General features: G+C 47.8%; 2 protein-coding genes across 5 annotated transcripts in view; one reads left to right on the plus strand and one right to left on the minus strand.

Moving 5' to 3' along the window:
• LOC139273324 (maestro heat-like repeat-containing protein family member 1) overlaps positions 1 to 14687 on the minus strand; it is a 329897-nt gene extending 315210 nt beyond the window's left edge. For 2 of the 3 annotated variants that reach the window (XM_070890105.1, XM_070890106.1), the window contains exons 1-2: positions 14559 to 14653; positions 12076 to 12228 (exon numbers count right to left, since the gene is read on the minus strand). The gene's annotated coding sequence lies outside the window, so the exon portion shown is untranslated. Of the gene's footprint in view, positions 1 to 12075; positions 12229 to 14558 lie in introns of all 3 variants that reach the window. The other variant, XM_070890108.1, reaches the window with a different exon arrangement.
• Positions 14688 to 14778: 91 nt separating this feature from the next.
• Positions 14779 to 26538, plus strand: part of LOC139273327 (uncharacterized protein C6orf118-like) — a 130898-nt gene continuing 119138 nt past the window's right edge. For both annotated transcript variants that reach the window (XM_070890122.1, XM_070890123.1), the window contains exon 1: positions 14779 to 15027. The gene's annotated coding sequence lies outside the window, so the exon portion shown is untranslated. The remainder of the gene's footprint in view (positions 15028 to 26538) is intronic.

Consider the following 26538-nt stretch of genomic DNA (forward strand, 5'->3'; position numbering starts at 1 on the left):
ATTAATGCACTCGTGCCCGTCACTTCTACGATTCACTACTGAGATTAATGCACTCGTGCCCGTCACAACTACCATTCACGACTGAGATTAATGCAATCGGGCCTGTCACTATTACCATTCACTACTGAGATTAAGGCACTCCTGCCCATCACTACTACCATTCACTGCTGAGATTAATACTGTCGTGCCTGTCACTACTGCCATTCACTACGATTACTGCAGTCGTGCCCGTCACTACTACCATATACTACTCAGATTATTGCACTCGTGCCTGTCACTACTACCATTCATCACTGAGATTATTGCACTCGTGCCTGTCACTACTACCATTCACTACTGAGATTAATGCACTCGTGCCCGTCACAACTACCATTCACGACTGAGATTAATGCAATCGGGCCTGTCACTATTACCATTCACTACTGAGATTAAGGCACTCGTGCCCATCACTACTACCATTCACTGCTGAGATTAATACTGTCATGCCTGTCACTACTGCCATTCACTACTATTACTGCAGTCCTGCCCGTCACTACTACCATATACTACTCAGATTATTGCACTCGTGCCTGTCACTACTACCATTCACTACTGAGATTAATGCACTCGTGCCTGTCACTGCTACCATTCACTGCTGAGATTAATACTGTCGTGCCTGTCACTACTACCATTCATCACTGAGATTATTGCACTCGTGCCTGTCACTACTACCATTCACTGCTGAGATTAATGCACTCGTGCCCGTCACTACTATCATTCACGACTGAGATTAATACACTTGTGCCCATTACGACTGAGATTAATGCACTTGTGCCTGTCACTACTCCCATTCACAACTGAGATTAATGCAGTCGTGCCTGTCACTACTGCCATTCACTGCTGAGATTAATGCACTCGTGCCTGTCACTACGACCATTCACGACTGAGATTATTGCATTCGTACCTGTCATTACTACCATTCACTACTGAGTTTAATGCACTCGTGCCTGTCACTACTACCAGTCACTACTGAGATTAATGTACTCGTGCCTGTCACTACTAAGGTTAATGCACTACGACCATTCACTACTCCGATTCACTGCTGAGATTAATGCACCCGTGCCCGTCAGTACTACCATTCACGACTGAGATTAATGCACTCGTGCCTGTCACTACTACCATTCACTGCTGAGATTAATACTGTCGTGCCTGTCACTACTACCATTCACGACTGAGATTATTGCACTCGTGCCTGTCACGACTATCATTCACGACTGAGATGAATGCACTCGTGCCCGTCACTACTAAAATTCACTACTCAGATTAATGCACTCATGTCTGTCACTAATACCATTCACAACTGTGATTATTGCAGTCATGCCTGTCACTACTGCCATTCACTCCTGAGATTAATGCACTCGTGCCCGTCACTACTACCATATACTACTCAGATTATTGCACTCGTGCCTGTCACTATTACCATTCACGACTGAGATTAATGCACTTGTGCCCATCACTACCACCATTAATGACTGAGATTAATGCAGTCGTGCCTGTCACTACGACCATTCACTACTGAGATTAATGCACTCGTGCCCGTCACTACTACCATTCACTGCTGAGATTAATACTGTCGTGCCTGTCACTACTGCCATTCACTACTATTACTGCAGTCGTGCCCGCCACTACTACCATATACTACTCAGATTATTGCACTCGTGCCCGTCGCTACTATTATTCACAACTGAGATTAATGCACTTGTGCCCATCACTACTGCCATTCACTACTGAGATTAATGCAGTCGTGCCTGTCACTACTGCCATTCACGACTGAGACTATTGCACTCGTGCCTGTCACTACTACCATTCACTGCTGAGATTTATACTGTCGTGCCTGTCACTACTGAGATTACTGCAGTCGTGCCCGTCACGACTCCCATTCATAACTGAGATTAATGCAGTCATGCCTGTCACGACTGCCATTCACTGCTGAGATTACTGCTGTTGTGCCCATCACTACTACCATTCACAACTGAGATTAATGCACTCGTGCCCGTCACTTCTACGATTCACTACTGAGATTAATGCACTCGTGCCCGTCACAACTACCATTCACGACTGAGATTAATGCAATCGGGCCTGTCACTATTACCATTCACTACTGAGATTAAGGCACTCCTGCCCATCACTACTACCATTCACTGCTGAGATTAATACTGTCGTGCCTGTCACTACTGCCATTCACTACGATTACTGCAGTCGTGCCCGTCACTACTACCATATACTACTCAGATTATTGCACTCGTGCCTGTCACTACTACCATTCATCACTGAGTTTATTGCACTCGTGCCTGTCACTACTACCATTCACTACTGAGATTAATGCACTCGTGCCCGTCACAACTACCATTCACGACTGAGATTAATGCAATCGGGCCTGTCACTATTACCATTCACTACTGAGATTAAGGCACTCGTGCCCATCACTACTACCATTCACTGCTGAGATTAATACTGTCGTGCCTGTCACTACTGCCATTCACTACTATTACTGCAGTCGTGCCCGTCACTACTACCATATACTACTCAGATTATTGCACTCGTGCCTGTCACTACTACCATTCACTACTGAGATTAATGCACTCGTGCCTGTCACTGCTACCATTCACTGCTGAGATTAATACTGTCGTGCCTGTCACTACTACCATTCATCACTGAGATTATTGCACTCGTGCCTGTCACTACTACCATTCACTGCTGAGATTAATGCACTCGTGCCCGTCACTACTATCATTCACGACTGAGATTAATACACTTGTGCCCATTACGACTGAGATTAATGCACTTGTGCCTGTCACTACTCCCATTCACAACTGAGATTAATGCAGTCGTGCCTGTCACTACTGCCATTCACTGCTGAGATTAATGCACTCGTGCCTGTCACTACGACCATTCACGACTGAGATTATTGCATTCGTACCTGTCATTACTACCATTCACTACTGAGTTTAATGCACTCGTGCCTGTCACTACTACCAGTCACTACTGAGATTAATGTACTCGTGCCTGTCACTACTAAGGTTAATGCACTACGACCATTCACTACTCCGATTCACTGCTGAGATTAATGCACCCGTGCCCGTCAGTACTACCATTCACGACTGAGATTAATGCACTCGTGCCTGTCACTACTACCATTCACTGCTGAGATTAATACTGTCGTGCCTGTCACTACTACCATTCACGACTGAGATTATTGCACTCGTGCCTGTCACGACTATCATTCACGACTGAGATGAATGCACTCGTGCCCGTCACTACTAAAATTCACTACTCAGATTAATGCACTCATGCCTGTCACTAATACCATTCACAACTGTGATTATTGCAGTCATGCCTGTCACTACTGCCATTCACTCCTGAGATTAATGCACTCGTGCCCGTCACTACTACCATATACTACTCAGATTATTGCACTCGTGCCTGTCACTACTACCATTCACGACTGAGATTAATGCACTTGTGCCCATCACTACCACCATTAATGACTGAGATTAATGCAGTCGTGCCTGTCACTACGACCATTCACTACTGAGATTAATGCACTCGTGCCCGTCACTACTACCATTCACTGCTGAGATTAATACTGTCGTGCCTGTCACTACTGCCATTCACTACTATTACTGCAGTCGTGCCCGCCACTACTACCATATACTACTCAGATTATTGCACTCGTGCCCGTCACTACTATTATTCACAACTGAGATTAATGCACTTGTGCCCATCACTACTGCCATTCACTACTGAGATTAATGCAGTCGTGCCTGTCACTACTGCCATTCACTACTGAGACTATTGCACTCGTGCCTGTCACTACTACCATTTACTGCTGAGATTTATACTGTCGTGCCTGTCACTACTGAGATTACTGCAGTCGTGCCCGTCACCACTCCCATTCATAACTGAGATTAATGCAGTCATGCCTGTCACGACTGCCATTCACTGCTGAGATTACTGCTGTTGTGCCCATCACTACTACCATTCATTACTGAGATTAATGCATTCATGCCCGTCACTACTACCATTCACAACTGTGATTATTGCAATCATGCCCGTCACTACTGCCATTCACTCCTGAGATTAATGCACTCGTGCACGTCACTACTACCATTCACTACTGAGATTAATGCACTCGTGCCCGTCACTACTATTATTCACAACTGAGATTAATGCACTTGTGCCTGTCACTCCTACCATTCACTACTGAGATTAGAGCACTCGTGCCCTTCACTACTACGATTCACTACTGAGATTAGTGCACTCGTGCCCTTCACTACTGCGATTCACGACTGAGATTAATGCACTCGTGCCCGTCACTACTACCATTCACTACTGAGATTAATGCACTCGTGCCTGTCACTACTACCACTCACAACTGAGATTAATGCAGTTGTGCCTGTCACGATTACCATTAACTACTGAGATTAATGCAGTTGGTGCTGTCACTACTGAGATCAATGCACTCGTGCCTGTCACTACTACGATTCACTACTGAGATTAATGCACTCGCACCGACCACGACTATCATTAATGCAGTCGTGCCCGTCACTACTACCATTCACAACTGAGATGAGTGCACTCGTGCCCTTCACTACTACAATTCACGACTGAGATTAGTGCAATCGTGCCTGTCACTACTGCCATTCACTGCTGAGATTAATGTACTCGTGCCTGTCACTACTACCATTCACTACTGAGATTAATGCACTCGTGCCTGTCACTACTACCATTCACTGCTGAGATTAATACTGGCGTGCCTGTCACTACTGCCATTCACTACTGAGATTACTGCAGTCGTGCCCGTCACTACTACCATTCACTACTCAGATTAATGCACTCGTGCCCGTCACTATTACCATTCACTCCTGAGATTAATGCACTCGTGCCTGTCACTACTACCATTCACGACTGAGATTAATGCACTCGTGCCTGTCACGACTATCATTCACTACTGAGATTAATGCACTCGTGCCTGTCACTACTACCATTCACGACTGAGATTAATGCACTCGTGCCTGTCACTACGACCATTCACTGCTGAGGTTAATGCAGTCGTGCCCGTCACTACTACCATTCACAACTGAGATGAGTGCGCTCGTGCCCTTCACTACTACAATTCACGACTGAGATTAGTGCAATCGTGCCTGTCACTACTGCCATTCACTGCTGAGATTAATGTACTCGTGCCTGTCACTACTACCATTCACTACTGAGATTAATGCACTCGTGCCTGTCACTACTACCATTCACTGCCGAGATTAATACTGGCGTGCCTGTCACTACTGCCATTCACTACTGAGATTACTGCAGTCGTGCCCGTCACTATTACCATTCACTCCTGAGATTAATGCACTCGTGCCTGTCACTACTACCATTCACGACTGAGATTAATGCACTCGTGCCTGTCACGACTATCATTCACGACTGAGATTAATGCACTCGTGCCCGTCACTACTACCATTCACTACTCAGATTAATGCACTCATGCCTGTCACTACTACCATTCAGAACTGTAATTATTGCACTCGTGCCTGTCACTACTGCCATTCACTGCTGAGATTAATGCACTCGTGCCTGTCACTACGACCATTCACGACTGAGATTATTGCATTCGTACCTGTCATTACTACCATTCACTACTGAGTTTAATGCACTCGTGCCTGTCACTACTACCAGTCACTACTGAGATTAATGTACTCGTGCCTGTCACTACTAAGATTAATGCACTACGACCATTCACTACTCCGATTCACTGCTGAGATTAATGCACCCGTGCCCATCAGTACTACCATTCACGACTGAGATAAATGCACTCGTGCCTGTCACGACTACCATTCACTGCTGAGATTAATACTGTCGTGCCTGTCACTACTGCCATTCACGACTGAGATTAATGCACTCGTGCCCTTTACTACTATGATTCACAACTGAGATTAGTGCAATCGTGCCCTTCACGACTACGATTCACTTCTGAGATTAATGCACTCGTGCTCTTAACTACACTGCTGCGATTTATACTGTCGTGCCTGTCACTACTGAGATTACTGCAGTCGTGCCCGTCACGACTCCCATTCATAACTGAGATTAATGCAGTCATGCCTGTCACGACTGCCATTCACTGCTGAGATTACTGCTGTTGTGCCCATCACTACTACCATTCACAACTGTGATTATTGCACTCGTGCCCGTCACTACTATTATTCACAACTGAGATTAATGCACTTGTGCGTGTCACTCCTACCATTCACTACTGAGATTAGAGCACTCGTGCCCTTCACTACTACGATTCACTACTGAGATTAGTGCACTCGTGCCCTTCACTACTGCGATTCACGACTGATATTAATGCACTCGTGCCCGTCACTACTACCATTCACTACTGAGATTAATGCACTCGTGCCTGTCACTACTACCACTCACAACTGAGATTAATGCAGTTGTGCCTGTCACGATTACCATTAACTACTGAGATTAATGCAGTTGGTGCTGTCACTACTGAGATTAATGCACTCGTGCCCGTCACTACTACCATTCACTACTGAGATTAATGCAGTCGTGCCTGTCACTACGACCATTCACTACTGAGATTAATGCAGTCGTGCCCGTCACTACTACCATTCACAACTGAGATGAGTGCACTCGTGCCCTTCACTACTACAATTCACGACTGAGATTAGTGCAATCGTGCCTATCACTACTGCCATTCAATGCTGAGATTAATGTACTCGTGCCTGTCACTACTACCATTCACTACTGAGATTAATGCACTCGTGCCTGTCACTACTACCATTTAGTGCCGAGATTAATACTGGCGTGCCTGTCACTACTGCCATTCACTACTGAGATTACTGCAGTCGTGCCCGTCACTACTACCATTCACTACACAGATTAATGCACTCGTGCCCGTCACTATTACCATTCACTCCTGAGATTAATGCACTCGTGCCTGTCACTACTACCATTCACGACTGAGATTAATGCACTCGTGCCTGTCACGACTATCATTCACTACTGAGATTAATGCACTCGTGCCCGTCACTACTACCATTCACTACTCAGATTAATGCACTCATGCCTGTCACTACTACCATTCAGAACTGTAATTATTGCACTCGTGCCTGTCACTACTGCCATTCACTGCTGAGATTAATGCACTCATGCCTGTCACTACTACCATTCAGAACTGTAATTATTGCACTCGTGCCTGTCACTACTACCATTCACTGCTGAGATTAATACTGTCGTGCCTGTCACTACTGCCATTCACGACTGAGATTAATGCACTCGTGCCCTTTACTACTATGATTCACAACTGAGATTAGTGCAATCGTGCCCTTCATGACTACGATTCACTTCTGAGATTAATGCACTCGTGCTCTTAACTACACTGCTGAGATTTATACTGTCGTGCCTGTCACTACTGAGATTACTGCAGTCGTGCCCGTCACCACTCCCATTCATAACTGAGATTAATGCAGTCATGCCTGTCACGACTGCCATTCACTGCTGAGATTACTGCTGTTGTGCCCATCACTACGACCATTCACTACTGAGATTAATGCATTCATGCCCGTCACTACTACCATTCACAACTGTGATTATTGCAGTCATGCCTGTCACTACTGCCATTCACTAATGAGATTAATGCACTCGTGCACGTCACTACTACCGTTCACTACTGAGATTAATGCACTCGTGCCCGTCACTACTATTATTCACAACTGAGATTAATGCACTTGTGCCTGTCACTACTACCATTCACTACTGAGATTAGTGCACTCGTGCCCTTCACTACTACGATTCACTCCTGAGATTAGTGCACTCGTGCCCTTCACTACTACGATTCACCACTGAGATTAATGCACTCGTGCCCGTCACTACTACCATTCACTACCGAGATTAATGCAGCTGTGCCTGTCACTACGGCCGTTCACTACTGAGATAAATGCACTTGTGCCCATCACGACTACCATTCACGACTGAGATTAAAGCAGTCGTGCCCGTCACAACTACCATTCACTACTCAGATTAATGCAGTCGTGCCTGTCACTACTACCATTCACGACTGAGATTAAAGCAGTCGTGCCCGTCACAACTACCATTTACTACTCAGATTAATGCAGTCGTGCCTGTCACTACTACCATTCACGACTGAGATTAATGCACTCGTGCCCGTCACTACTACCATTCACGACTGAGATTAATGCACTTGTGCCCATCACGACTGAGATTAATGCAGTCGTGCCTGTCACGATTACCATTAACTACTGAGATTAATGCAGTTGGTGCTGTCACTACTGAGATTAATGCACTCATGCCTGTCACTACTACGATTCACTACTGAGATTAATGCACTCGCACCGACCATCACTATGATTAAAGCAGTCGTGCCCGTCACTACTACCATTCACAACTGAGATGAGTGCACTCGTGCCCTTCACTACTACAATTCACGACTGTGATTAGTGCAATCGTGCCCTTCACGACTACGATTCACTACTGAGATTAATGCAACCGTGCCCATCAGTACTACCATTCACGACTGAGATTAATGCACTCGTGCCTGTCACTACTACCATTCACTGCTGAGATTAATACTGTCATGCCTGTCACCATACCATTCAGAACTGTGATTATTGCACTCGTGCCTGTCAGTAGTAACATTCACTACTCAGGTTAATGCAGTCGTGCCGGTCACTACTACCATTCACTACTGAGATTAGTGCAATCATGCCCTTCACGACTACGATTCACTACTGAGATTAATGCACTTGTGCCCGTCACAACTCCCATTCACGACTGAGATTAATGCACTTGTGCCCATCACTACTGAGATTAATGCACTCATGCCTGTCACGACTACCATTCAGTACTGAGATTAATGCACTATTAACATTCACTACTACGATTCACTGCTGAGATTAATGCACTCGTGCCTGTCACTACTGCCATTCACGACTGAGATTAATGCAGCCGTGCCTGTCACAATTACCATTCACTGCTGAGATTAATGCAGTTGGTGCTGTCACTACTGAGATTAATGCAGTCGTGCCTGTCACTACTATGATCCACGACTGCGATTAATGCACTCGTGCCTGTCACTACTACGATTCACTGCTGAGATTAATGCACTCGCACCCATCACTACTATGATTAATGCAGTCGTGCCCGTCACTACGACCATTCACTACTGAGATTAATGCACTCGTGCCCGTCACTACTGCCATTCACTACTGAGGTTATTGCAGTTGTGCCGTCACTCCTACGATTCACTGCTGAGATTAATGCACTCGTGCCTGTCACTACTACCATTCACGACTGAGATCAATGCACTCGTGCCCGTCACTACTATCGTTCACTCCTGAGATTAATGCACTCGTGCCTGTCACTACTGCCATTGACTACTGGGATTAATGCAGTCGTTCCCGTCTCTACTATGATCCACTACTGAGATTAATGCAGTCGTGCCCGTCACAACTATGATCCACGACTGAGATTGATGCACTCGTGCCTGTCACTACTACCTTTCACGACTGAGATTAATGCAATCCTGCCCGTCACTACTACCATTCACTACTGAGATTAATGCACTCGTGCCCGTCACTACTACCATTCACTACTGGGATTAATACACTCATGCCCGTCACTATTAACATTCACCACTGAGATTAATGCACTCATGCACGTCACTACTACCATTCACTACTGAGATTAATGCACTCGTGCCCGTCACTACTACGATTCACGACTGAGGTTAATGCACTCGTGCCCATCACTGCTACCATTCACTCCTGAGATTAGTGCACTCGTGCCCTTCACTACTACGATTCACTACTGAGATTAGTGCACTCGTGCCCTTCACGACGACGATTCATTACTGAGATTAATGCAGTCATGCCCGTCACGACTACCATTCACGACTGAGATTAGTGCAGTCGTGCCAGTCACTACTAGCATTCACTACTGAGATTAACGCACTACTACCATTCACTACTACGATTCACTACTGAGATTAATGCACCTGTGCCCGTCAGTACTACCATTCACTACTGAGATTAATGCACTCGTGCCATAACTACTACCATTCACTATTGAGATCAATGCACTCATGCCTGTCACGACTACCATTCACGACTGAGATTAATGCATTTGGTGCTGTCACTACTGAGATTAATGCAGTTGTGCCCATCACTACTATGATCCACGACTGCAATTAATGCACTCGTGCCTGTCACTACTACGATTCACTACTGAGATTAATGCACTCGCACCCATCACTACTATGATTAATGCACTCGTGCCTGTCAATACTACCATTCACTACTGAGATTAATGCAGTGATGCCCGTCACTACTACGATTTATGCACTCGTGCCTGTCACTACTACCATTCACTACTGAGATTATTGCAGTCGTGCCCATCACTACTACGATTCACGATTGAGATTAATGCAGTCGTGACCGTCACTACTACCATTCACTACTGAGATTAATGCAGTCGTACCCGTCACTACTACGATTCACTACTGAGATTAATGCACTCGTGCCCGTCACTACTACCATTCACTACTGAGATTAATGCACTCGTGCCTGTCACTACTACCATTCACTATTGGATTAATGCAGTCGTGCCCATCTCTACTACGATTCACTACTGAGATTATTGCAGTCGTGCCCGTCGCTGTTACGATTCACTACTGAGATTAATGCACTCGTGCCTGTCACTACTACGATTCACTACTGAGATTAATGCACTCGCGCCTGTCACTACAACCATTCACTACTGAGATTAATGCAGTCATGCCCGTCACTACTACGATTCACTACTGAGATTAATGCAGTCGTGCCCGTCACTACTACCATTCACTACTGAGATTAATGCACTCGTGCCTGTCACTACTACCATTGACTACTGAGATTAATGCAGTCGTGCCCGTCTCTACTATGATCCACTGCTGAGATTAATGCACTCGTGCCCGTCACTACTACCATTCACTACTGAGATTATTGCAGTCGTGCCCGTCACTACTACCATTCACTACTGAGATTAATGCACTCGTGCCCGTCACTACCACCATTCACTCCTGAGATTAATGCAGTCGTGCCCATTCACTTTTACCATTCACTACTGAGATTAATGCAGTCGTGCCCGTCTCTACTACCATTCACTGCTAAGATTAATGCACTCGTGCCTTTCACTACTGCCATTCACTGCTGAGATTATTGCAGTCGTGCCCGTCACTACTACGATTCACTGCTGAGATTCAAACCACTACAATTATACAACTAAAGTAGTTAAATTATATAACTGAAATGGACAGTCAATAGTAACACTACAAATTGCAGCAAACTCACCCAAAGCAGCTGTTTTTAACATTAGTGGCAGCCCTTTTTTCTTAAAAAAGAGCCGCCTTCTTGAACCGCTGCAGCACATGTGATGAAGGTACTCCCACAGTGCTGTTCAAGACGGAGTTCCAGGATTTTGACCCAGCAACGATGAAGGAACGGCGATATACTTCCAAGTTCTTTATAAAAGAAAAGCACAAATCCCCCACAGATCCTTAAAAGCTGCAAGGCCTCCGAGCTCCTGACATCATCGGAGGGGCTTGCCCGGAAATGACATCGTTCGAGGGCGGACACGGAAATGACATCATCAGAGCCCCAACCCCACAAGATGCACTGCAGCAACTCCAAAGCTTCGTTGACGGCATCTCCCAAACCCGCGACCTTAAGCACCTGGAAGGACAAGGGAATCCGGCGCATGGGAACACCATCACCTCCAAGTCACACAACATTCTGACTTTGGAAGTATATCGCCGTTCCTTCATCGTCGCTGGTTCAAAATCCTGGAACTCCCTCCCTAACAGCACTGTAGTAGCACTTTCACCACAGTGACAGCGGCAGTTCAAGGAGGTGGCTCACCACCACCTTCTCAAGGGGCAATTAGGGATGGGCAATAAATGCCGGCCTTGCCAGTGATCCCAGGAATGAATAAAAAAAAATTTTCACAGGCCAGTTATCAATATTACAAAATTACCTTTGACATCAATAATTTGCAGGTTCAGATTTCCAGGTGCCGTTTAGAGGTTAAGATGAGGGATCTTGCACGGAGATCAGTTGCAGAGAGGCAACATGGCGCAGAAAGCAGGAAAATTCCAGATGCAAATTGTATTCTCAGAAATGTTAGAATCTGAAAAAGAAAATCTATGCGCATTAATAACAAATTAAAACATTATTTTTTCAAATCTAAGAATCAAACAACAAAAGAGAAGGGTTTGTATTTCACTTTTGCGCTCTGGGCAGTGCCTGGTGGAATAGATCAGCCGGTCATGTAGAACCCGCTTGATTTTAATCCCATTCATCTCAACGCAAGTGAAAATCAGGCGGTTTCTGTAATGGGCGGCCGGTCCACTCGCCAGTTTAACGCCCGGGCAGCAAGTTAGAAACCGACCCCAAAATATCTCAGTGTGGAAATTTATCTCGGACGGTGGGGCAAAACGGGCAGAATGGCCTCGACCGCCCGTTCTCCACCTCGGCCAATATTCAGCTCCATTGAGTCAAAGGGCGTACAACAAGTGAGCGATGCAATGTCGCCCAGTTAGCTCCACTGCCCGAGTGGAATTGCTGCCCCAGGGATCAGGCACCGGTCGAGCCGGATTTACCCAGACCATTGCTTAGATTGGGTTTAAGGAGCTTTATCACAAAGCGTGGTTCCTCCCAGGAGTGAGCATTGGCTCATTCTGAGAGCCGGCATTGTGATTGGTTCACTCAGAGCCGGCGCCGTGATTGGCTCACTCTGAGAGCTCGCGCTGTGATTGGCTCACTCAGAGTCTGGTTCTGCTGAGAGCTGCGCTGTGATTGGCTGACTCAGAGCTAGTGCCATGATTGGCTCACAGCTGGTGACGTGATTGGCTCACTCTGAGCCTGGCTCTGCTGAGAGCTCGCGCTGTGATTGGCTGACTCAGAGCTGGTGCTGTGATTGGCTCACTCTGACAGCTGGCGCCGTGATTGGCTCACTCAGAGCCGGCACTGTGATTGGCTCACTCTGAGCACTTGTGCTGTGATTGGCTCACTCTGAGAGCCGGCGCCGTGATTGGCTCACTCTGAGAGCCAGCGCCGTGATTGGCTCACTCAGAGCCGGCACTGTGACTGGCGCACTCAGAGCCAGCACTTTGATTTGCTCACTCAGAGAGCTGGCGCCGTGATTGGCTCACTCAGAGAGATGGCACTGTGATTGGCTCACTCAGAGCCGGCGCCGTGATTGGCTCACTCTGAGAGCCAACACTGTGATTGGCTCACTGAGTGACGGCACCGTGATTGGCTCACTCTGAGAGCTGGCACCGTGATTGGCTCACTCTGAGAGCTGGCACTGTGATTGGCTCACTCTGAGGGCCGGCACTGTGATTGGCTCACTCTGAGGGCCGGTGCCATGTTTGGCTCACTCAGAGCCAGTGCTGTGATTGGCTCACTCTGAGAGCTGGTGCTGTGATTGGCTCACTCTGAGAACCGGCACTGTGATTGGCTCACTCTGAGAGCCGGTGCTGTGATTGGCTCACTCTGAGAGCCGGTGCCATGATTGGCTCAGTCTGAGAGCCGGCGCTGTGATTGGCTCACTGACATCCGGTCCTATGATTGGCTCACTCTGGGAGCCGGCGCCGTGATTTGCTCACTCTGAGAGCCGGCACCATGATTGGCTCACTCAGAGCCGATGCCGTGATTGGCTCACTCGGAGAGCCGGCATTGTGACTGGCTCACTGTGAGAGCCAGTGCCATGATTGGTTCACTCAGAGCCGATGCTGTGATTGGCTCACTCGGACAGCTGGCGCTGTAATTGGCTCACTCTGAGAGCCGGTGCCGTGATTGGCTCACTCGGAGAGCTTGCGCTGTGATTGGCTCACTCTGAGAGCCGGTGCCATGATTGGCTCAGTCTGAGAGCCGGCGCTGTGATTGGCTCACTGACATCCGGTCCTATGATTGGCTCACTCTGGGAGCCGGCGCTGTGATTTGCTCACTCTGAGAGCCGGCACCATGATTGGCTCACTCAGAGCCGATGCCGTGATTGGCTCACTCGGAGAGCCGGCACTGTGACTGGCTCACTGTGAGAGCCAGTGCCATGATTGGTTCACTCAGAGCCGATGCTGTGATTGGCTCACTCGGACAGCTGGCGCTGTAATTGGCTCACTCGGAGAGCCGGTGCCGTCATTGGCTCACTCGGAGAGCTTGCGCTCTGATTGGCTCACTCGGAAAGCCGGCACTTTGATTGGCTCACTCGGAGAGCTTGCGCTGTGATTGTCTCACTCGGAGAGCCAGTGCCATGATTGGCTCACTCGGAGAGCTTGCGCTGTGATTTGCTCACTCGGAGAGCCAGCACTGTGATTGGCTCACTCGGAGAGCTTGCGCTGTAACTGGCTCACTCAGAGCCGGTGCCGTGATTGGCTCACTCTGAGAGCCGGTGTTGTGATTGGCTCAGAACCCAGCCTGCCCCCACAGACAGGCCCCGGACAGCAGGCGCCACCTTACCGAGCGCCCGAGCCGGGGAAAGGGGCGACAGACTGTCACTGAGCAAGGACTGAACGCCGCTCTCACTCACTCACTGCCCGCCAAGCCGCAGTGTCCGTCTGCTGCTGGAGCTGTGCGCGAGCCCCCCCACACACACACACACAATGTGCGTTACACCCAATCCCAGGGCACTATCCGCGTCACGTGCGGCGCGGCGAGCATGCGCAGAGCGTCCCGGGTCCGCGGTTGCCCGGTAACGGGGATACTCGGCCCACTGGAGAGGGACAGGAGCCGGGCCTGAGCATCCCGCGGGAGACCAGGCCGAGCGGAGCCCAGCGGTCTGACACCCAGCGACAGCACGGCCCGCGGGCAGCGCTGCACCCGTTTGCCGGTCCTCAGGTTCGCCCATAACTGCAATTCAGCTGGCTGGTCCTCGAGTTTAGGAAATAAACATAACCCCCCTTGTACCTCTGGCAAGGCTTGTTTCCAGGTACTTATCCAACTTTGTTGAATTTGCTGATAGAAAACAGTCCCTCTGCCAATCATTCCATCCATTCACCATCTTCAGTGTAAAAAAAACTTAAGTCAAAACCATCTTTTCACACCCTCCCCCTCCCATGCTCTCTAACATATGCACAGATACAAGACATTATTGTTTGTCCTCTCTATACCCTCTAGACTGTTAACTACTTCTATAAGATCAACTGTGAGCCTTCTCTTGCGTAACCATTCCCAGCTTCTGTCACATCTCCCCATTTTATTCAGGGACCAGAGAGCATAAGAACATAAGAAATAGGAGTCAGTCCCTCGAGCCCGCTCCGCCATTCAAAAAGATCATGGCCCCAACTCCATTTCCCTGTCCGCACCCCATAACCCTTCACTCCACTTATCGTTCCAAAGTCTATCTCCACCTTAAATATATTCCATCACCCAGTCTCCACAGCTCTCTGAGGCAGAGAATTCCACAGATTTAGGACTTTGAGAGAAGAAATTTCTCCTCATCTCAGTTCTTAAACTATGCTCCCTAGTTCTAGCTTCCCCCACAACGGGAAACATCCTCTCTACGTCTACCTTGTCGAGCCCCCTCAGTATCTTGTATGTTTCAATAAGATCACCTCTCATTCTTCTAAACTCCAATGAGTATAGGCCCAACCTTTCTTCATAGGATGGGTGGAGAGCACCGGCTCCAGCTGTCGCGGGACGGGAGAGTGGAGAGCACCAGTTCAAACTGTCACAGGACGGGAGAGTGGAGAGCACCAGTTCCAACTGTCACAGGACGGAGAGTGGAGAGCACCAGTTCCCACTGTCACAGGACGGGAGAGTGGAGAGCACCAGTTCAAACTGTCACAGGACGGGAGAGTGGAGAGCACCAATTCACACTGTCACAGGACGGGAGAGTGGAGAGCACCAGTTCACACTGTCACAGGAGCATCCAGTCGTGCCCCGGCAACTGCCCCCAAGGGAAGTGGAGTGTGGGAAATTGCACTCCACTTCCATTGAGGGGTGGTAAGCCAATTCTGCAGCGAGAGCAGGACTTCCACGCAGGGGGCTAAAATTCCCAGCCCCAGAAGGTTACCGCCCCCAAGATGGGAGCCTGTGCGGGGAGGCAGATGGAAGTGGAGGGCAGACGGGGGCGGGGGCGGGGGATGGAGGGGAGAGTGGTGGAGATGCGGGGCGGAGAAACCCAGGGCGGGGGATGGAGGGGAGAGTGGTGGAGGTGGGGGGCGGAGAAACCCAGGGCGGGGACGGGAGGGGCCACATTGCAGCGAAGGTCTGGGGGGGCGAAGTGTGTTGGAGGGGTGGGCCTGGGGGCTCTGTGACTCGGTGCGGGGAGTGTTCAGAGTGGGGTTGACTGCGCAGATGGCGGTTGGTGGACGTGGTGTGGTTGGCGTCGCGCGGGCGTGGCTCCGGGGTGGCTGGGGCTGGGGGCTCGACATCCGGGAGTGTTTGGCATTTGGGAAGGACTCTGATGGGACGGGGCGGGTTGGGTGCGGGGGAAGTGTTCCCGGTGTTGGGAGGGTCCGGAGCCGGGGGGGGGGGGGGGTGCGTGGGAACGGTCTTGGGATGGGGAGAGACTTCTTCACTCAGGGAGTTGTTGGCCTGTGGGGTTCCCTGCCACGGAGAGTTGTTGATGCCAGTTCATTGGATGTGTTCGGGAGGGAAATGGATGTGGTCCTTGCGGCTGGGGAGGTCGTGGGTGTGGAGGGTGCGTTGGGGGGGGTGGGGGGCTGCTGGGTGGGTGATCAGCCATGATCTTGTTGAATGGCGGTGCAGGCTCGTAGGGCCGAATGGCCTACTCCTGCACCTATTTTCTATGTTTCTATGTCACTGCGGCTTTACAGGGCGGCGCGGGCCCACATCACACTGCCACAGGCAGCACTGGCCCGGGGTTTGGGTCTGGGGTCAGTGTTGGGGTCTGGGGTCACTGTGGACTCAGTGTAGGGTCACTGTGGGGTCAGTGTTGGGGTCTGGGGTCAGTGTAGGGTCACTGTGGGGTCAGGGCTCAGTGTAGGGTCAGTGGGGTTTGGGGCCAGTGTTGGGGTTCAGGGTCATTGCCACGTGCTGGTCAGAGTAGGAACCGCAGGATAGCTCAGATGAATACGTGGCTTGAGGAGTGATGCAGAAGGGAGGGATTCAAATTCCTGGAACATTGGAACCGGTTCTGGGGGAGGTGGGACCACTACAAACCGGACGGTCTGCACGTGGGCAGGACTGGAACCAATGTCCTTGGGGGACTGTTTGCGAGTGCTGTTGGGGAGGGGTCAAACTAATATGGTAGGGGGTTGGGAATCTATGCAGGGAGACAGAGGGAAGTAGAATGGGGGCAGAAGCAAAAGATAGAAAGAAGAAAAGTAAAAGTGGCGAGCAGAGAAACCGAAGGCAAAAAGCACATTACAGCAAAAGTCTAAAGGGGCAAAGTGTGTTAGAAAGACAAGCCTGAAGGCTCTGTGCCTCAATGCGAGGAGTATTCGGAATAAGTTGGACGAATTAACTGCGCAGATAGCAGTCAACAGATATAGTGTAATTGGCATCACGGAGACATGGCTCTAGGGTGACCAAGGCTGGGAACTCAACATCCAGCGGTATTCAACATTTAGGAAAGATAGACATAAAGGAAAAGGAGGCGGGGTGGCATTGCTGGTTAAAGTGGAAATTAATGCAATAGTAAGGAAGGACATTAGCTTAGATGATGTGGAATCAGTATGGGTGGAGTTACGGAATACCAAAGGGCAGAAAACGCTAGTGGGAGTTGTGTCCAGACCACCAAACAGTAGTAGTAAGGTTGGGGACAGCATCAAACAAGAAATTAGGGCTGTATGTAATAAAGGTACAGCAGTTATCATGGGTGACTTTAATCTACATATTGATTGGGCTAACCAAACTGGTAGCAATGCGGTGGAGGAAGATTTCCTGGAGTGTATTCGGGATGGTTTTCTCGACCAATATGTCGAGGAACCAACGAGAGAGCTGGCCATCCTAGACTGGGTGATGTGTAATGAGAAAGGACTAATTAGCAATCTTGTTGTGCAAGGTCTCTTGGGGAAGAGTGACCATAATATGGTAGAATTCTTTGTTAAGATGGAGAGTGACACAGTTAATTCAGAAACTAGGGTCCTGAACTTAAGGAAAGCTAACTTTGATGGTATGAGGTGTGAATTAGTTTGAATTGACGGATATATTATACTTAAAGGGTTGACGGTGGATAGGCAATGGAAAACATTTAAAGATCACATGGATGAACTTCAACAATTGTACATCCCTGTCTGGAGTAAAAATAAAACGGGCAAGGTGGCTCAACCGTGGCTAACAAGGGAAATTAAGGATAGTGTTAAATCCAAGGAAAAGGCAGATAAAATGGCCAGAAAAAGCAGGAAACCTGGGAAAAATTTAGAATTCAGCAGAGGAGGACAAAGGGTTTAATTAAGAGGGGGAAAATAGAGTACGAGAGGAAGCTTGCCGGGAACATAAAAACTGACTGCAAAAGCTTTTATAAATATGTGAAGAGAAAAAGATTAGTGAAGACAAATGCCGATCCCTTGCAGTTGGAATCAGGTGAATTTATAAATGGGGAACAAAGAAATGGCAGACCAATTGAACAAATACTTCGGTTCTGTCTTCACGAAGGAAGACACAAATAACCTTCCGGAAGTACTAGGGGATAGAGGGTCTAGTGAGAAGGAGGAACTGAAGGATATCCTTATTAGGCGGGAAATTGTGGTAGGGAAATTGCTGGGATTGAAGGCTGATAAATCCCCGGGGCCTGGTAGTCTGCATCCCAGAGTACTTAAGGAAGTGGCTCTAAAAATAGCGAATGCATTGGTGATCATTTTCCAACAGTCTATCGACTCTGGATCAGTTCCTATGGACTGGAGGACAGCTAATGTAACACCACTTTGCCATCAGTTGTGGGGAAAATGTTGGAATCAATTATTAAGGATGAAATAGCAGTGCATTTTGAAAGCAGTGGCAGGATCGGTCCAAGTCAGCATGGATTTATGAAGGGGAAATCATGCTTGACAAATCTTCTGGAATTTTTTAAGGATGTAACTAGTAGAGTGGACAAGGGAGAACCAGTGGATGTGGTGTATTTGGACTTTCAAAAGTCTTTTGACAAGGTCCCACACAGGAGATTGGTGTGCAAAATCAAAGCACATGGTATTGGGGGTAATGTACTGATGTGGATAGAGAATTGGTTGGCAGACAGGAAGCAGAGAGCCGGGATAAACAGGTCCTTTTCAGAATGGCAGGCAGTGACTAGTGGAGTGCCGCAGGGCTCAGTGCTGGGACCCCAGCTCTTTACAATATACATTAATGATTTAGATGAAGGAATTGAGTGTAATATCTCCAAGTTTGCAGATGACACTAAACTGGGTGGCGGTGTGAGCTGTGAGGAGGACGCTAAGAGGCTGCAGGGTGACTTGGTTAGGTGAGTGGGCAAATGCATGGCAGATGCAGTATAAAGTGGATAAATGTGAGGTTATCCACTTTGAGGACAAAAACACGAAGGCAGAATATTAACTGAATGGCGGCAGATTAGGAAAAGGGGAGGTGTAACGAGACCTGGTATCATGCTTCATCTGTCATTGAAAGTTAGCATGCAGGTATAGCAGGCGGTGAAGAAGGCAAATGGTATGTTGGCCTTCATAGCTCAGGGTTTTGAGTATAGGAGCAGGGGGGACTTACTGCAGTTGTATAGGGCCTTAGTGAGGCCTCACCTGGAATATTGTGTTCAGTTTTGGTCTCCTAATCTGAGGAAGTACATTCTTGCTATTGAGAGAGTGCAGCGAAGGTCCACCAGACTGATTCCAGGGATGGCAGAACTGACATATGAGGAGAGACTGGATCAACTGGGCCTTTATACACTGGAGTTTAGAAGGATGAGAGGGGATCTCATAGAAACATATAAGATTCTGACGGGACTGGACAAGTTAGATGCGGGATGAATGTTCCCAATGTTGGGGAAGTCGAGAACCAGGGGACACAGTCTTAGGATAAGGGGTAGGTCATTTAGGACTGAGATGAGGAGAAACGTCTTCACTCAGAGTTGTTAACCTGTGGAATTCCCTGCCGCAGAGAGTTGTTGATGCTAGTTCATTGGATATATTCAAGAGGGAGTTAGATATGGCCCTTATGGCTAAAGGGATCAAGGGTTATGGAGAGAAAGCAGGAAAGGGGTACTGAGCAGCCATGATCATATTGAATGGTGGTGCATGCTCGAAGGGCCGAATGTCCTACTCCTGCACCTATTTTCTATGTTTCTATGTGGGGTCAGTGCAGAGACACTGGGGTTGGGGTTTAGGGTCAGTGTAGAGTCACTGTGGGGTCGGTGTTGGGGTTTGGGGTCAGTAGAGGAACACTGTGGGGTCAGTGTTGAGGATTGGGGTCATGTCGGGTCACTGTGGGGTCAGTGTTGGGGTTTGGGGTTGGTTTTGGGTCAGTGTAGGGTCACTGGGGTCAGTGTGGGGGTTTGGGTCAGTGTCGGGTCAGTTTTAGGGTTTGGGGTCAGTGTAGGGTCACTGGGATCAGTGTGGGTGTTTGGGGTCAGTGTTGGGGTTTGGGGTCAGTGTAGGGACACTTTGGGGTCAGTGTTGGGGTTTGGGTTCAGTGTCGGTCACTGTGGGGTTTGCGGTCAGTGTAGGGTCTGTGGTCACTGGGGTCAGTGTTGTGGTTTGGGGTCAGTGTTGTGGTTTGGGGTCAGTGTTGGGGTTTAGGGTCACTGTGGGGTCAGTGGAGGGTCATTGTGGGGTCAGTGCTGGAGTCAGGGGTCAGTGATGGTGTTTGCGTGCAGTGTTGGGGCCAAGGATCAGTGTTGGGGTCATAAGAACATAAGAACATAAGAATTAGGAACAGGAGTAGGCCATCTAGCCCCTCGAGCCTGCTCCGCCATTCAATAAGATCATGGCTGATCTGGTCGTGGACTCAGCTCCACTTACCCGCCCTCTCCCCGTAACCCTTAATTCCCTTATTGGTTAAAAATCTATCTATCTTTGACTTGAAAACATTCAATGAGCTAGCCTCAACTGCTTCCTTGGGCAGAGAATTCCACAGGTTCACAACCCTCTGGGAGAAGAAATTCTTTCTCAACTCGGTTTTAAATTGGCTCCTCCGTATTTTGAGGCTGTGCCCCCTAGTTCTAGTCTCCCCTACCAATGGAAACAACCTCTCTGCCTCTATCTTGTCTATCCCTTTCATTATTTTAAATGTTTCTATAAGATCACCCTCACCCTTCTGAACTCCAACGAGTAAAGACCCAGTCTACTCAATCTATCATCATAAGGTAACCCCCTTATTTCTGGAATCAGCCTAGTGAATCGTCTCTGTACCCTTTCCAAAGCTAGTATATCCTTCCTTAAGTAAGGTGACCAAAACTGCACGCAGTACTCCAGGTACTCCTTACCAATATCTTATACAGTTGCAGCAAGACCTCCCTGCTTTTGTACTCCATCCCTCTCGCAATGAAGGCCAACATTCCATTCGCCTTCCTGATTACCTGTTGCACCTGCAAACTAACCTTTTGGGATTCATGCACAAGGACCCCCAGGTCCCTCTCCCAAAAGAGTTTCATGCACAAGGACCCCCAGGTCCCTCTGCACCACAGCATGTTGTAATTTCTCCCCATTCAAATAATATTCCCTTTTCCTGTTTTTTTTTCCCAAGGTGGATGACCTCACACTTTCCGACATTGTATTCCATCTGCCAAACCTTAGCCCATTCGCTTAACCTATCCAAATCTCCTTGCAGCCTCTCTGAGTCCTCTACACAACCCGCTTTCCCACTAATCTTAGCGTCATCTGCAAATTTTGTTGCACTACACTCTGTCCCTTCTTCTAGGTCATCGATGTATATTGTAAACAGTTGTGGTCCCAGCACTGATCCCTGTGGCACACCACTAACCACTGATTTCCAACTGGAAAAGGACCCATTTATCCCGACTCTCTGCTTTCTGTTCGCCAGCCAATTCTCTATCCATGCTAATACATTTCCTCTGACTCCGCGCACCTTTATCTTCTGCAGTAACCTTTTGTGTGGCACCTTATCGAATGCCTTTTGGAAATCGAAATACACCACATCCATCGGTACACCTCTATCCACCATGCTCGTTATATCCTCAAAGAATTCCAGTAAGTTAGTTAAACATGATTTCCCTTTCATGAATCCATGCTGCGTCTGTTTGATTGCACTATTCCTATCTAGATGTCCCGCGATTTCTTCCTTAATGATAGTTTCAAGCATTTTCCCCACTACAGATGTTAAACTAACCGGCCTATAGTTACCTGCCTTTTGCCTGCCCCCTTTTTTAAACAGAGGCGTTACATTAGCTGCTTTCCAATCCGCTGGTACCTCCCCAGAGTCCAGAGAATTTTGGTAGATTATAACGAATGCATCTGCTATAACTTCCGCCATCTCTTTTAATACCCTGGGATGCATTTCATCAGGACCAGGGGACTTGTCCACCTTGAGTCCCATTCGCCTGTCCAGCACTACCCCACCTAGTGATAGTGATTGTCTCAAGGTCCTCCCTTCCCACATTCCTGTGGCCTGCAAATTTTGGCATGGTTTTTGTGTCTTCCACTGTGAAGACGGAAGCAAAATAATTGTTTAAGGTCTCAGCCATTTCCACATTTCCCATTATTAAATCCCCCTTTTCATCTTCTAAGGGACCAACATTTACTTTAGTCACTCTTTTCCGTTTTATACATCTGTAAAAGCTTTTACTATCTGTTTTTATGTTTTGCGCAAGTTTACCTTCGTAATCTATCTTCCCTTTCTTTTTTAGTCATTCTTTGCTGTTGCTTAAAATTTTCCCAATCCTCTAGTTTCCCACTAACCTTGGCCACCTTATACGCATTGGTCTTTGATTTGATACTTTCCTTTATTTCCTTGGTTATCCACGGCTGGTTATCCCTTCTCTTGCCGCCCTTCTTTTTCACTGGAATATATTTTTGTTGCGCACGATGAAAGAGCTCCTTAAAAGTCCTCCACTGTTCCTCAATTGTGCCACCGTTTAGTCCTTGTTTCCAGTCTACTTTAGCCAACTCTGCCCTCATCTCACTGTAGTCCCATTTGTTTAAGCATAGTATGCTCGTTTCTGACACAACTTCCTCATCCTCAATCTGTATTACAAATTAATTGTTGGGTCACAGGTCATTGTTGCTGTTAGGGATCAGTGTATGTTGGGGTCAGTGTTGGTGTCAGTGTTGGGTTATAAGAAAGAGGAGCAGGAGTCGGCCAATTGACCCCTGGAGCCTGCTCCACTATTCAATAAGCTCATGGCTGATCTGATCATGGACTCTGATCCACTGCCCTGCCTGCTCCCATAATCCTTTATTCCCTCATCGCTCAAAAATCTGTCTATCTCTGCCTTAAATATATTCAATGACCCAGCCTCAACAGCTCTCTGGGGCAGAGTATTCCATAGATTTACAACCCTCTGAAGGAAGAAATTCTTCCTCATCTCAGTTTTAAATGGGCAGCCCTTATTCTGAGACTTTGTCCCCTAGTTTTAGTTTCCCCTATGAGTGGAAATATTCTCTCTGCATCCACCTTGTCGAGCCCCCTCATTATCTTACATGTTTCAATAAGTTCACCTCTCATTCTTCTGAACTCCAATGAGTACAGGCCCAACCTATTCAACCTACATTCATAAGTCAACCCCCTCATCTCCGGAATCACCGTAGAGAACCTTCTCTGAACAGCCTCCAATGCAAGTATATCCGTCCTTAAATACGGAGACCAAAACTGTACGCAGTACTCTAGGTGTGGCCTCACCAATACCCTGTACAGTTGTAGCAGGACTTCTCTACTTGTATACTCCATCCCTCTTGCAATAAAGGCCAACATTCCATTGGCCTTCCTAATTACTTACTGTACCTGCATACTAACTTTTTGTGTTTCATGCACAAGGACCCCCAGGTCCCTCTGTACTGCAGCACTTTGCAATTTTTCTCCATTTAAATTATAATTTGCTTTTCAATTTTTTCTGCCAAAGTGGATAACCTCACATTTTCCCATATTATATGCCATCTGCCAAATTTTTGCCCATTCACTTAGCCTGGCTATATCCCTTTGCAGATTTCTTGTGTCCTCACAATTTGCTCTCCCACCCATCTTTGTATCATCAGCAAACTTGGCTACATTGCACTCGATCCCTTGATCCAAGTCAATACTATAGATTGTAAATAGTTCAGGTCCCAGCACTGATCCTTGCGGTACCTCACTAGTTACTGATTGCCAACCGGACAATGACCCATTTATCCCGACTCTCTATTTTCTGTTAGTTAGCCAATCCTCTATCCATGCTAATATATTGACCCCAACCCCGTGAACTTTTATCTTGTGCAGTAACCTTTTATGTGGCACCTTATCGAATGCCTTCTGGAAATCCAAATACACCACATCCACTGGTTCCCCCTTATCCACCCTGCTTGTTGCATCCTCAAAGAACTTCAGCAAATTTGTCAAACCTGATTTTCCTTTCATAAAACCATGCTGACTCTGCTTGATTGAATCATGCTTTTCCAAATGTCCCGCTACTGCTTCCTTAATAATGGACTCCAGCAGGGTCAGGGGTCAGTGTTGGGGTCAGTATTGATCTTTTATTGTTTAGTTATAAAAAAAAAGCAAGATTTATCTAAATAATGTTTTAAAAAATGGTGTTGAGTAAGTTGCCAACTGTCTGCTTTTTGCACAAATCGGCAACATTTCCAGCTCGAATTTGCACGAGGGGCTGTTTTCGAGAGGGGACTCTGAGATTTACAACGTACTCGCTCGTGATATTTGAGTTCATGCGCACTGAGGGGAATTAGGGGGACATTATGGGGGAGTTCAGTGGTTAACACCCTCCATCCCCCATGTGAACCCAGTGAATGGGATTGGTAGATATGCAGTGGATTACCAACTCTGCAGTGTTTTCCCGTCTCCAGGTTGGGTAGTGAGACAGAAGCAAGAGTGAACTTCTTGTATCCCCACCTGAAGGACACACTGCCAGTCTGCAGATGACTTCGGACATGCACCATTCACTTTTTCACAGCAGATCATTCATATTGCAAGAAATCATCAGTAAACGGCCCTTAAAAGTAGCAAAGTTGACCTGGTGTTTTATGGAAGTTTGTATTCAACCTAGGTGAGGAAAACGAAGGAGAGGTTTTCCCTATTTTTTGTCAACAAAAATGGCAAGTTGCTTTGCCACATGCAAAAATGTATGTACAAGACCACGGGGTGGAAATTCAGTCACGCCTCATTTTGGGCATTAATCCAAGCGGAGCGGTACTTTTAGCGCCCAGAAATGCATCAGAATCGGTCAAAGAGCGGACAGGGGCGATAAATCAGCCGTTGCACACCAGAGCTGTGCGGGCAATAACTAAAGTTCGGTCGGTAAATTTGGCGGACTCATTGCGCATGCGCGGAACTCTGAGTCAGATCTCGGGAAAATCCGAGTCTTACAGGCGCGGCATAGTAATGCACCTATTAAAGTTTTCACAATCACTTGTTTTCAACCTGGACTGTTATGTGTGTCTGCCGTTGCAAACTGGAAGGCTCACGCACCGTGCTGTGTAAACCTTGCACTGACCATGACCTCCGAGGGAAGCACTTCCTCATCCCTTTAAGTAGCCAACAGTTAACAACTCCAAGCCTGGACCCACTGATTTTCCGGACGTTCTTGGCGGCTGCAGCAAATTTACCGACCGGGGAGCGAGCGTGGGCGTTGCACCAGGACTGACATCAGGCTCGCACTGATCGGCAGCAGCCAAGCGCTACTGGTTTGCTGCCCCTGGGAGCCTCTAATGTATTTTTGGTCGGGGAGCTAAACGCTGCGCTCCCGGTCGCTAAGCTCAACGCTTCCATTAACGCCCCCTCTGGCCGTGTCAGGCAACCGAAAATCCAGCCCCGTATATCATGTTATTGCACAGTAATCACAGGAGGCCGCCATTTGGCCCTTCGTGCCTATGCCGTCTCTTTGAAGGAGCTATTGAATTAGTCCCACTCCCCTGGGGAAATTTAACATAGGTGTTCAAATTCATGTAGGGTTTTGATCGAGTAAATAAGTAGAAGCTAGTTCCAGTGGCAGAAGGATCAGTAACCAGAGGACACAAATTTAAGGTCATTGGCAAAAGATCCAGAGGTGACATGAGGAGAAGTGTTTTCACAGCGAGATGTGATCTGGATTGCACGGCTTGAATGAGTGATGGAAGCTGATTCAATAGAACTTTCTAAAGGCAATTGGATAAATATTTGAATGGGAATAATTAGCAGGGCTATGGGGAAAGAGCAGGGGGAGTGGGTCTAATTGGATCGTACTTTCACAGAGCCGACACAGACACGATGGGCCAAATGGCTCCTTCTGTGCTGTATCATTCTATGATTCGATGGTCATGATCACAGTGCTGTGTGTGGGAGCTTGCTGTGCACAAATTGGCCGCCGGGTTTCCTACATTACAACAGTGACTACACTCCAAAAGTACTTGATTGGCTGTAAAGCGCTTTGGGACGACTTGAGGTT

The sequence above is a fragment of the Pristiophorus japonicus genome, chromosome 9 (genome assembly GCF_044704955.1).
Source record: "Pristiophorus japonicus isolate sPriJap1 chromosome 9, sPriJap1.hap1, whole genome shotgun sequence".
NCBI classification, from domain to species: Eukaryota; Metazoa; Chordata; class Chondrichthyes; family Pristiophoridae; genus Pristiophorus; species Pristiophorus japonicus.